A 13,265-nucleotide genomic window follows, 5' to 3' on the forward strand; every position below is an offset into this window, starting at 1 on the left:
GCCGCTCAACACTAATGCTCAATAACATGAATAGGAGGTTTACCTATCAATGATCCTTCTCAGTGTGACAGCAAAGCACTCTGCACTCCTGTCTTTCTCTAATGTTGATGTGAATAGCAGTTGCAGTGTAACGCTGTGGTATGAGCTATTCACACACACAGAGTTCCGTCCTCTCCATCTGAGTGCATAGATGAAATGAAGAGAGACAAGATGACCGCCGATTATATAGGGGTTGTGACATCACAGGGGTCAGTGAACACTGATAGGCTGCATCTCCCATGTACTCACATGTGGATCCACCATCTTAGGTATCCAATAGCCTGGAACGCTGTAATATGGAGTTTAATGAAGCGAATTGCGGCGATATTTGCATTCGTTGCGAATCAAATTTTTCATGAAATTCGTAACGAATTCGGGTTCGTCAACTTCGATTCGCTCATCTCTAGTTATATAGTATGCTCCTTGTATTTTAGTCTGTTACAGTAGTCGGTTTTAGGATTATGTTTGTTCATTCTGCTCTGTCTGTTCTCACACTGTCTGAATCTAGCTTGTACCCTGTGCTCTGTATGTTATATTCTTGTTCGGTATTTTGGAGTCTATTCAGACTCATCCGGTTCTAGTCTAGTGTTTAATGTATTATTTTTCTGTTTACTAGTGGGTCAGCATTTTGTCCACACGGGGGAGTGTGTCTGCTGGCCAGTAGCCTATTTGGCTTTATTATTATTGGCTACTCCTATAGTGGTGTGTGGAGTCCAGTTTGTATGTTCTGTGTCCCTGTGTGAACAGTGTCCTATATTTATATCCTGTTTGGTTGATCTGATCTTTGTCCTTTGTACTTGTACCTGCTTGTGAACAGTGTTCTATTTTACCAGTTCAGTTTAGTGTTTTGGCTCTCAGTTCTTCTGTTTATCCCCTTCATCTCCTGGATTCTGCTGTATACTCTTATCATGCCTAGTCTTGTTCATTTTATCATGGCTGCTGTTTATCTAATATCCGGTTTATGAACTGTTTAAAAATTCACTATATTCTGCTCTGTTTGTGAGTTTATATTCTGCCGTTAGAATTTGTATTCTGTCTGGTATATCCAAAAACTACAAAATGACCCAAAAAGGGGGGGGCTATGAGGCCAAAACAATACAATTAACCAAACCCCAAGGCCGTGGCCTGGGGTGCAAAACACCTCAAATTTTTCCCCCTAAAACATAACTTTTAATGGTGTATATCTAAAAGGTAACAATTCCAGAAAGTGATAGTTAAAAAATGCAATGTCACATGGGAGGATAATAGTTATTGGAGCAGCATGGCTTCCAGTATACAGGGCTCTGCAGGAGCCCAAACTTCCCAGTTGTGACACTAGTATCCGCTTGCGAAATTCCTGTGTCGTCTTGCCCACGTACCACTTGGGACATGGGCACTGGGCTATATATATGATGTTATGTGAACTACAGTTAATAAACTGTCTGACTTCATATTGGTGGCCGTCCACAGGATTTGTCACTTTTTTGGTCTTATTAATCTGTTGGCAGAAACTACAATGCCCACAGGGGAAACAGCCCGTTGTGGTATTCCTCAGCCAACACTGCCTTGAGTTTGTTATGCCCAAATGGCTATGGACCAGCTGATCTTTTATGCTGGGGCCTTTCCTAAAGGTGATACCAGGAAATTTTCCAATCACCCGTGCCAGATCCTCATCACGTGTGAGTAGATGCCAATGTCTGCGCATTATTGCCATCACCTGATCGGTATGTCCATCGTAGGTGCCAATGCATCTCACTTGTTTGGATGTGTCTGTTGACCGCGTAAAGGTAAGTAGAGCATTCCTATCTGCTTGGCATGCCCTCTTATATGCCGTTTTCAAATGTTTACGAGGGTATCCTCTCTGCCTAAATCTCTCATACAAATTTTGACTTTCCCTCTGAAAGTTCCTCTCCTCTGAACAATTCCTCCTCGCCCTGAGGTATTGGCCACCCGGAATACTCCTCTTCAGGGACCCCGGATGCCAACTACCCCAGTGCAGGAGCGAATTGGTAGAGGTGGGCTTGCGGAAAATATCCGTCTGTAGATGGTTAGACTCATCGATATAGATGTTAAGATCCAAAAAATGGATAGATCGCCCACCTATCTCGGAGGTAAAGGCCATCCCGATGTTATTAGCATTAAGTTTGTCAACGAATTCCTGATAAAGGGTAATTGGCCCGTCCCACAACATCAAAATGTCGTCAATGTAGCGACCATAAAATAAAATGTGCTCAGTAAAAGAAATAAACTCATCAGAAAAAACAATAGTGTTCTCCCACCACCCTAAAAAGAGGTTAGCATAATTAGGTGCACAAGAAGCCCCCATAGCAGTGCCATGTGTTTGGTGATAGAACGTGCCATTAAAGGTGAAATAGTTATGTGTAAGAACAAAACTAAGTAAAGATAGAATGAATTGGTTGTGCTCGTGAAAGAGTGTGCTCTTTGTGCTTAGAAATGTTGAAACTGCCTCTATACCTAGCTCATGCCGTATGTTGCTATAGAGGCTCTCCACGTCAAGGCTCACTAATATCGTAGAGTCCGTTACAGTAATATCATTAAGTTTCAATACTGTATCTTTAGTATCTTGTAAAAAAGAAGGAAGTGCAGTGACAAAAGAAGAAAGTGCGTGATCCAGATAGATACTACCACCTTGTGTGAGACAGTGGGCAAGACGACACAGGAATTTCGCAAGCGGATATCGCAACATCTTAGCTCGATTAGGACGAGAAAAGACACACCAGTATCCAGACACATGAGAGCTCTACATGGAGGTCGAATCAGCGACTTAAGATTTGTGGGTCTATGTCAATTGAAGTTAGGACCACGGAAAGGAGATATCGACAAGTCCCTCCTACGCGAGGAGGCTAAATGGATATGGAGGCTACATAGTCAGGCGCCAAGTGGTCTTAATGAAGGGTTTTCTTTTTCAGCATTTCTGTAGCATTATTAAATATATCTTTTGTTTTTTATTTATTTTGTTTCAGGATTTATTTATGTTACATCCAGATTGTGTAAATTCACAGTCCTAATGGCAATCTATTTAAATAATGGTTATCTATAGTCTACCAGTTGTAATATTTTTATCATCATCTTAGACTGAGAGCTATATATTCATATGGAGGGTTGGGAATTTGTCGATATGTGGCCAGACACAAATAAAGCACTTATCACTTTTTAAAAATTGGTGTGTAATTGTGGCTAAACTCATCTTACACTTATGTTTTCACATTTATCTATTTTTGCAATTTCTTTTTTTTTTTTTATTTTTTTTTTTTTATTTATTTATTTTTTTTTTTCACCACTCATCACATATATATATATATACATTTTTTATTACTATACTCACCTTTGCACAGTTGGATTGTTTATTCACCTTATATTCATACATTATTATTGTCTTATTTTTATCTTTACACCTTGGGCATTTATATCACATTTTATTTTATTTTATTTTATTTTATTTTTATTTCACTTGTTGACATATTCCCAACCTACTCTGGAATTTAATATACTAGTGCTCTACTTCTTATATTCCGCAAGATATGTACTATGGTTAGTATAATATTATTTAACATCACTATTAAGGTTTTATCTCTATACATACTCCTATTAAAGATTCCTTTACCTCGCTTCCCCTTTCCATATAAGTGCAGTTGCACTATAGATATTAGGCTGTCATCTAAGTGCAGGAGCATGCGCACTAGCCCTCCTGTAGGCGATACAGTGTCTGAGTGCGGGCGCATGCGCCGACTCATTCGCGGCCGACAGAGGACAAGGCAACATTGGTAAACAGACTGCGCGTGCGCGGCGCACTGTTATGATGCGGAAGACCCCGCTTACGTAGTTCCATCACATGACATATCGGAATGATGAGGGAAGATGAGGTAAGGAGCTCTCTAGGTTTTCCCATTGGCTCCCAAATGGAAGCATTCGGGAAGTGCATCATATCTATTGGATCGTGATTGGAGCAATACTAGAATAATTGTGATAGGCTAGATAGAGATGTCGCTGACTGATGATGATGGGGGAATGGTCTATAAATACCCCCTGCCGCCATTTTGGAGTGATGTTGCCACATATTGCCTCTTGAGAACGCCGTGTGACGGCGAAACATGTAGAGGTGGCAATTTTGTGTTTTAACTAGTGTCACAACTGGGAAGTTTGGGCTTCTGCAGAGCCCTGTATACTGGAAGCCATGCTGCTCCAATAACTATTATCCTCCCATGTGACATTGCATTTTTTAACTATCACTTTCTGGAATTGTTACCTTTTAGATATACACCATTAAAAGTTATGTTTTAGGGGGAAAAATTTGAGGTGTTTTGCACCCCAGGCCACGGCCTTGGGGTTTGGTTAATTGTACTGTCTGGTATATCTCGTTGTCTAGTACCTGTTTTTTTTGTACCTGTTAATCTCTCAAGAGCCTAGATACTGTGAACATCCAGGTAAAAGTACTCACCGGCAGGTGTTTTTACTCAAATACTTTTTTAAGTGTACTGTAGCGCATTTTTCTGCCCTCATAAGTGCCTAGATACTGTAAAAGTCCAGAGAAAAGTACTCACTAGCTGGGGTTTTTACTCACATTTTTCTACCCTCAAAAGTGTAGTGTACTATTTTGTACCTGCTTATCTGTCATAGGCCTAAATACTGTGAAAGTCCAGGCAAAAGTACTCACCGGCTAGTGTTGTAGTAAGATTTTTTTTAAGTGTATCGTAGCGCATTTTTCTGCCCTCATAAGTGCATACCACATACCTACATCATAGTAGTGTACTATTTTGTACCTGTTAATCTGTCAAGGGCCTAGATACTGTGAAAGTCCAGGCAAAAGTAATCACTGTCTGGTGTTTTACTCCAGTGCTTTTTTAAGCGTACTGTAGAGCATTTTTTCTGCCCTCATAAGTGCATACCACATACCTACAAATAAGGAGTGTACTATTTTGTACCTGTTAATCTGTCCAGGGCCTAGATACTGTGAAAGTCAAGGCAAAATTTATCAAAGGCTGGTGTTTTACCTTAGTGCTTTTTAAGCGTACTGTAGAGCATTTTTCTCCCCTCATCAAGGGCCTAGATATTGTGAAAGGACAGCCAAAAGTACCCACCTGCTGCTGTTATAGACAAATACTGTTTTAAGCGTAGTGAAGCCTATTGTACTCCCCTCATATACGCACTCAATATGTCAGGCAGAGAAGTGCCAGGACATGCACAGAGGAGTGGCAGAGGCCTAAATTAATCAGGAAGAGGTCGCAGTAGATTAGGGGCAATTGGCAGCAGGAGTCGCAGTGAGAAGCCTTAGCTCCTGGTATCAGCTAGCGGTCTTGTCTCGACCAGCAACCCATCTGCCGTCATCGATTGGTTAACACGGTCATTCACTTCATCACAAGTGACATCTGATACCCCCAGTCAACAGTCGGTGGGTTTCTCAGACACAACACTCAGTTGGCATTGCCTGGGAGCAGTCCCTGTCCTCCCATTGCCTCTGTCCTTTGCTGTTCCCTCCCCTAAAGAAGTATCTTATGCTGAAGGTTTAGCTCCACTATTCAGTGAGAATGATCTAATAGAGGACAGTTAGCAGCTACTGCCCAGCCAAGAAGTGTAGGAGACATCTTCCACTTCCCTGCTAGGCGGACAAGTAGTTATGAGGAGAGTGACATGGGAGGTGGTGTTGCCAGCGTTCAGGGTCCTGAAGCAGACACTGTTGAGGAACCTGAGAAGGACATCAGTGACGTGCATACACTTGTTGATGATGAAGTCGATCGCAAGTGGGAGCTGGGTGCAGAAGGGGCTTCATCATTAGTGTTGAGCGGCATAGGCCATATTCGAATTCGCGAATATTCGCGAATATATGGACGAATATTCGTCATATATTCGCGAATATTCGCATATTCGTTATATTCTCGTTTTATTTTCGCATATGCGAAAATACGCGTATGCGAAAATTAACATATGTGAAAATTAGCATATGCGAAAATTAGCATATGCGAAAATTAGCATATGCGAATTTTCACATATGCGAATTTTCGCACGTCAGTCTCACACAGTAGTATTACAGCCTTCTTTACACCACACAAGCTGGAAGCAGAGAGGGATGATCACTGTGATGTGTACTGTGAAGAAAAAAAAAAAAAAAAACGAATATTCGTAATTACGAATATATAGCGCTATATTCGCGAAATTCGCGAATTCGCGAATATGCGATATTCGCGAATAATATTCGAATTGCGAATATTCGCGAGCAACACTATTCATCATCATCAGGAGAAGAGAATTGCAGGTTGCCCGTGAGGCAGCAAGGTGGTAGCATGGTTGGCAGTCAGCAATGGTGCAGAAGTGGAAATTCTGGAGCCAATCATGCCCGGGAGAGACCACCTGCTTGGCTGCAGCCTACCTTCCTGCGAGGTAGTGGAACAGAGGTTCCTGGAGATGTCAACAGTAGCAGATAATTAGTGCGGACTGGGTGTATGAAAATCTTCTACTCAGCGGTGTGGCAGTTGTTCATCAAGCATCTGGAGGAGGTTAACATAGCCACATGCAAGATATGTCGGCAGAAGGGGAGGCGTAGCCAGGTTCCCAATGTTGTTACCATGGCCCTGCGTCAACATATGCTGCGCCACCAAAAAGTGGCCTGGGAGAACCGTGGCTCTGACGTAGTGGTCCAGCCTGCTGCATCACTTAGTGGCACGCCGCTCCCTCTTTCATCCAGCCAAGGATCCACCATCTTAGCCGAAGGGAGCTGTGTGTCATACCCTCCTTCTGTTGCTCCGGATACTGCGATTACTATACTTTTAGTCAGTCATTCCACCAACAATCCATTGGCGAAGCCATGTCCAAGAGACAACAGTATGCGCCCACTCATCCAACAGAGCAGAAGCTGAATGTGCTCCTGTCTAAGTTGCTGGTGCTGCAGTCCCACCCTTTTCAAGAGTGTCAAGCTGTCATTTCTTTGCTAAGAAGGCAGTACCAGCCCTGCACAATTTTGTGGAAGAGAAGGTGGGCCAGTCCTTGAGCCTGTCGGCATGTACCAAAGTGCACGGCAGCGCCGATGTCTGGAGCTGTAACTATGGTCAAGGACAATACATGGCTCAATGGGTCAATGTGGTTCCTGCAGAGCCAGACAAGTCTCAGTGGCCCTTCAGCATACCATGTGTGCAGGGTACGGCAGTGTCATGCTGTTCTTCCCATGGTTTGCCTTGGCAAACTTAGTCACATAGGGGAGGAACTGCTAACAGTAATTCGTAAAGAAAACGGAGCATGGCTTACTCCACGTAAACTGGAAATGGGAACCATGGTGATTGACAACGGGAAGAACATCTTGCATGTGCTGCGACTGAGAAGGCTTAAACATGCGCTCTACATGGCACGTGTTCAATCTGGTTGTGAAGCGTTTCCTGAAGTGTTCCCCCCATTTGCAAGACATCCTAACAATGGGAAGGAAACTTTGCAAGCACTTCAGCCACTCGTACACCGCAAAGCACTCCCTCCTTGAGCTGCAGCATCAGAACGGCATCCCCCAACATAGTCTGATTTGTGACGTTGCCACTAGTGTTGCTCGCGAATATTCGCAATTCGAATATTATTCGTGAATATCGCATATTCGCGAATTCGCGAATTTCGCGAATATAGCGCTGTATATTCGTAATTACGAATATTCGTTTTTTTTTTTTTCTTCACAGTACACATCACAGTGATCACCCCTCTCTGCTTCCAGCTTTTGTGGTGTAAAGAAGGCTGTAATACTACTGTGTGAGACTGGCGTGCGGAAATTCGCATATGCAAAAATTAGCATATGCTAACTTTAGCATATACGAAAATTCGCATATGTTAATTTTCGCATACGCGTATTTTCGCACACGCGAAAATAAAACGAGAATATAACGAATATGCGAATATTCGCGAATATATGACGAATATTCGTCCATATATTCGCGAATATTCGCGAATTCGAATATGGCCTATGCCGCTCAACACTAGTTGCCACACGTTGGAATTCCACCCTCCATATGTTCGACCGATTGTATGAACACAGAAAAGCCATCACCGATTTCTTGATGATCCAAGCGGATAGAGGTACTCCCCTGTGGAACTTCAATGTGAACCAATTGCAGCTCATACGTGACACCTGCCGTTAGCTCAGGGCTTTTGAGGAAGCCACATTATTAGTAAGTCACCAGGATTACGGGATGAACAACATCATTCCACTGCTTCATTTCTTACAACACATGTTTGAAACGATGGCTGGTCAGGGCAATGGAGACATGACGCCTACATCTCATGGCCACATGAGCCCTGTGGGGGCTGAACTGGAGGAGGAGGAGGGGGAGGGTCACTGTGGAGCACAGTTTAGATTTTGCCAAATGGGTGTTTTTTCTAGTAATCTGACAGGAGAGGAGGAGCAGGAGCAGCCAGAGGAGCTAAAGGGTTATGAGGAAGGGGAGACAGTGGACCCAGACACACCGTGGCAGTGTGCAGTGGAGATGTAGGCAGGGAGTCCTTCCGAGTCACTTGCACAAATGGCACGATGAATGCTCACTTGATTGCGTAATGACAGCCGAATTGTCACCATTCAGCAGCAGGATAACTTCTTGATCTCCATCTTATTGGGTCCTCGCTACCACCACAAAAATAGGGACCTTTTTTACAGCCACTGAGAAAGAGGACAAACTGACCTACTACAGAGCTATCCTATGTAGTCAGTTGGCCGATGCCCATCGGTCCATCGTCCATCCTCTCGCAGGTCTCAATCAGGGGGCCCCCTGCGCTCACCTTCCACTGCCATGGCTGCTGGGGAGGGGTTGGGTGGAAGGAGCAGTACCAGCTCCATCAGCAGCAGCCTAAGTCTACAGTCGCTGATGAGTAGCTTTCTTCACCCGCATAGTGAAGCAACTCCAGGTAGACCTGGAACAGGACCTGAAACAGCAGGTGGTGGCATACCTTGACATTCCCATGCCAACACACCTTGAAGATCTGCTGGATTCTGGGCAGCCAAACTTGATTTGTGGCCGCAACTAGCATAGTTTGCCCTGGAAAACCTGTCCTGCCCGGCCAGTAGTGTACCATCAGAGCGGGTATTTAATGCGGCGGGGACCATAGTCACCCCAAGGAGAACTCATCTGTCCATGAAAAATGGGGAGAGACTGACCTTTGTGAACATGAATCAGACATGGATCAGCCAGGATTTCCAACTACCAATGCCTGATGCAGGAGAGTAGATTGACCGTGGTGCCACACCAACACTTCATAAATATGGATAGTGCCAAACAGATTTAAGGCGCTGCTCCCCAGTTACAAACATTCCTCCGCATCAGAACTTTTTCCATCCACCTTCGTCACTGGGTACTGATATTTCCACCCACCACACCACTCTATCACCGGGTCCCTTTCAGGACTCCTGATGCTGCTGGTGCTGCCACCTCCATGCTGTGCCATTCAGACAATATATGGTCTCCTCATGCTGCCACAAACTCCAGGCTGTGAAATTCAGCCACTATGTGGTCTCCTCATGCTTCAGCCACCTCCAGGCTTTGCAATTAATCACTATATTGTCTCCTTATGCTTCAGCCACCTCCAGGCTGTACCATTCAGACACTATATGGTCTCCTCATGCTTCAGTCACCTCCAGGCTGTGCCATTCAGCCACTAAATGGACTCCTCATGCTGCCACAAACTCAAGGCTGTGCCATTCAGCCACTATATGGTCTCATCATGCTGCCACAAACTTCAGGTGGTCATTCAGCCACTATATGGTCTCCTCATACTGATGCCACCTCCAGGCTCTGTCATTGTGCCACGATATGACATGTGACTCCTTTTTAAATTTGGTACTTTTTTACTATTCGCCGGGGCCCGGGATACTAAAACTTGGGAGTGTTAGCTAAAAATTTATTTTTCAAAATCTTAAATTTCAAATTCAAAATCTTAAATTTCAGTTCCAAAATCTAAAATTTCAATGGTCTCCTCATGCTGCCAAAAACTCCAGGATGTGCCATTCAGCCACTATATGGTCTCTCCTCATGCTTCTGCCACCTCCAGGCTGTGCCATTCAGACACTATATTGTCTCCTCATGCTGCCACATACTCCAGGCGGTCATTCAGCCACTATATGTTCTCCTCACACTGATGCCACCTCCAGACTCTGTTATTGTTCTGCCATGTGGCATGTGACTCCTTGTTAGATTTGGTCCTTTGTAACCACAAGACGGGGTCCAGGACACTAAAACTTCGTAGTGTTAGCTAAAATTTCAATATCAAAATCTTAAATTTCTATAGTTACCTCATGCTTCTGCAAACTCCAGGCTGTGCCATTCAGCCACTATATTTTCTACTCATGCTTCAGCCACCTCCAGACTGTGACATTCAACCACTATATGGTCTGCCCATACTGATGCCACCTCCAGGCTCTGCCATTGTGCCTCCATGTGACATGTGAATCCTTGTTAGATTTGGTCCTTTGTACCCATACACTAAAATTTCAATTTTAAAATCTTAAATTTCAATTTCAAAATCTTAAATTTCAATGGTTTAAAATGCTTCTGCCAACTCCAAGCTGTGCCATTCAGACACTATATGGTCTCCTCATGCTGCCACAAACTCCAGGCAGTCATTTAGCCACTATATGGTCTCCTTATACTGATGCCACCTCCAAGCTCTCTCATTCTGCTGCCATGTAACATATGACTCCTTGATAAATTTGGTCCTTTCCACCCACACGCCGGGGCCCAGGATACGAAAAATTGGGAGTGTTAGCTAAAATTTTAATTTCAAAATCCTAAATTTAAATTTAAAAATTTTAAATTTAAAAATATTAAATTTCAATGGTCTCCTCATGCTTCTGCCAACTCCAGGCTGTGCCATTCAGACACTATATGGTCTTCTCATGCTTCAGCCAACTCCACGCTGTGCTATTCAGACACTGTTTGGTCTCCTCATGCTTTCGCCAACCCCAGGCTGTGTCATTCAGCCATTATATGGTTTACTGATGCTGCTGGGCCTGGGACATTATCTACAAATATTTTATGGTGGCACTTGCTAACATACTTCTTCAATTCCAATTTTAAAATTAATCTTTTAATCGTAGGGATTGTGAAGCCCTAGTGTCTACTCATGCTGCCGCCTGCTCCAGGCTGTGTCATTCAGCAACTATATGATTTAGTGATGCTGCTGGACCTGGGACATTACCTTCAATTCCAATTCCAGGCTGCGTCATTCTTCCAGATTATGGTCTCCTCATGCTGCTGCCACATTTAGGCTCTGTCATTGTGCCGCCATGTGACTACTTGTTAGATTGGGTTTTGTAGTCATACAGTATTAGTTCAAATTAAACACCGGGACATTAACTGGTTAACGACCATGGACGTCTATACTCTTCCATGTGCCGTTAACCGGGTATGACGCGGGCTCCCGACTCGAGCCCACGTCATACCGGCCGGCCCCCAGCCTTCCTGTAGCTGGGGGCCAGCGTTATTAGACGACACAACCCTTAACACTTTAGATCATCTTTCAATAAAGGTGCCTGTATCCCGGTGCCTGCAGTGGCTGACCTCCCCCCCCCAGATCCTGAACCTATTTTGTACTCTCTAACACTACCTGTGCTGTAAATATATGACAGTGGTCAGAAAGGCATTTTATACACTAAGATACTTTACATTTACTGATGTTTTTTCCAAAAAAAATTAACACTGCATTTTGGTTTATTATGGCGCTCATTTTTACTTTTGATAACCACCAAAAACATTGACAAATCCTCTTAGTTGATGTATTGAAATGCTTATTTTAAGAGTAGAATGAGAAACGTCTATAAATACCCAAAATATGGGTCAATTGTTATTTTTCTGAAATGTTTCAAATTTTAGTAATGATAAAAGAGCTTGCACAGCTTAGCACATAACTGAGATTAGTTTAAAGATTTAGCAAAAGTAGGGTAAGCTTTTAACAAAAACAAATCACAACAAAAGATGATATTGGGGAAGTCTTAAAGTAAAGAAGATCATTCGAACTACATTATTCATTGTGTTTGTTATTTCCCCTGTTCCAGGACACTTAATAAAGTTCAACTCCATGGTAATTTAAATGAGATATTCCTAAAACACAGATTATTCATGCACTGCTCATCTGCCTGACACAGCAAGAGCCTCGGTAAAACAAACTTATAGTTAAGCGTAATAATAGATCTTTCCCAGATCATCTAATAGAAGTGGAAAGAGAGCCTTGATTCTGCATTAATGAAGTAGTTAAGCTGGCGCAGAAAAAAACACCTTATTTCAAAACATCTCTGAATAAAACATAGATGTTAAGGAGCTGAATCGGCTATAACAAAGGATGTACTATTTTTGAAAGATGCTAAAAAGTTTTAGAAGGAAACTAAAAAAAAATAAGAAAAAAGGAAATGGAAAAAGTGATTGTTAGATTGTTAACGTTATCATGAGTAATTCATGTAGACAAGATAAAGACTTTTGAAAGGGAGATGTGCTAATGTAATGCAGACGATAACTCTCCGGTTATGTTTAAACTGATAAAGTGCCAAGTCCTCCATTTTTATTTTTTTGCCTCTAAGTATAGGTTTTCATTTTGTTATATTATCTCGGAAATACCTGTGATTATGATGACACAAAGATATTTTATTCTTCTATGAAACATATAATCTTCATACAGCTACTTTTCACAGCATTTTGCAATAGTGACTCAGGGAAAATTGAAAATAGACTATAATAAACTGCGGGGTGATGTAATATATATATTTATATATATATTTTTTACACCTCTACATGTGATGAATTCAGCATCGACACCATGGCAATAGTCAGAAATTTGATAGGTAAATGTGTTTTCGAATTTTGGAAAATTAAAAAAAGTAGGTTAAAATGTATGCTTGTTTTAGAAAAAAACAAGAAACCAAAAAAATGAGGAAGCAGAATATTAGCGACTGCCGTACTATATCAAATAAAAGTTACCAAGTAGAAATGAGTAACATTAAGCTTTAGTCACTACCGACACAGAAATCCTCTATGTGACTACTTTCTCTGCATCTCCTATAGTTAACCCCCTAATCAGGAAACAGATGGTAGGTAGTAGAGATGAGCGAATTTTAGAAAAATTTGATTTGGCCGATTCACCGAATAAAAATAAATACATTGATTTGATCCTAATAAATTCTCAGCAAATTTTTATTAGTAATGTATTTTAATGATGCGTTTAATAAAATGTGTATGTTTCACTTTTGTTCTCTATTTAATTATTTTTTTTAGGTAGTACTA

The sequence above is a fragment of the Hyla sarda genome, chromosome 3 (assembly GCF_029499605.1).
Source record: "Hyla sarda isolate aHylSar1 chromosome 3, aHylSar1.hap1, whole genome shotgun sequence".
NCBI classification, from domain to species: Eukaryota; Metazoa; Chordata; class Amphibia; order Anura; family Hylidae; genus Hyla; species Hyla sarda.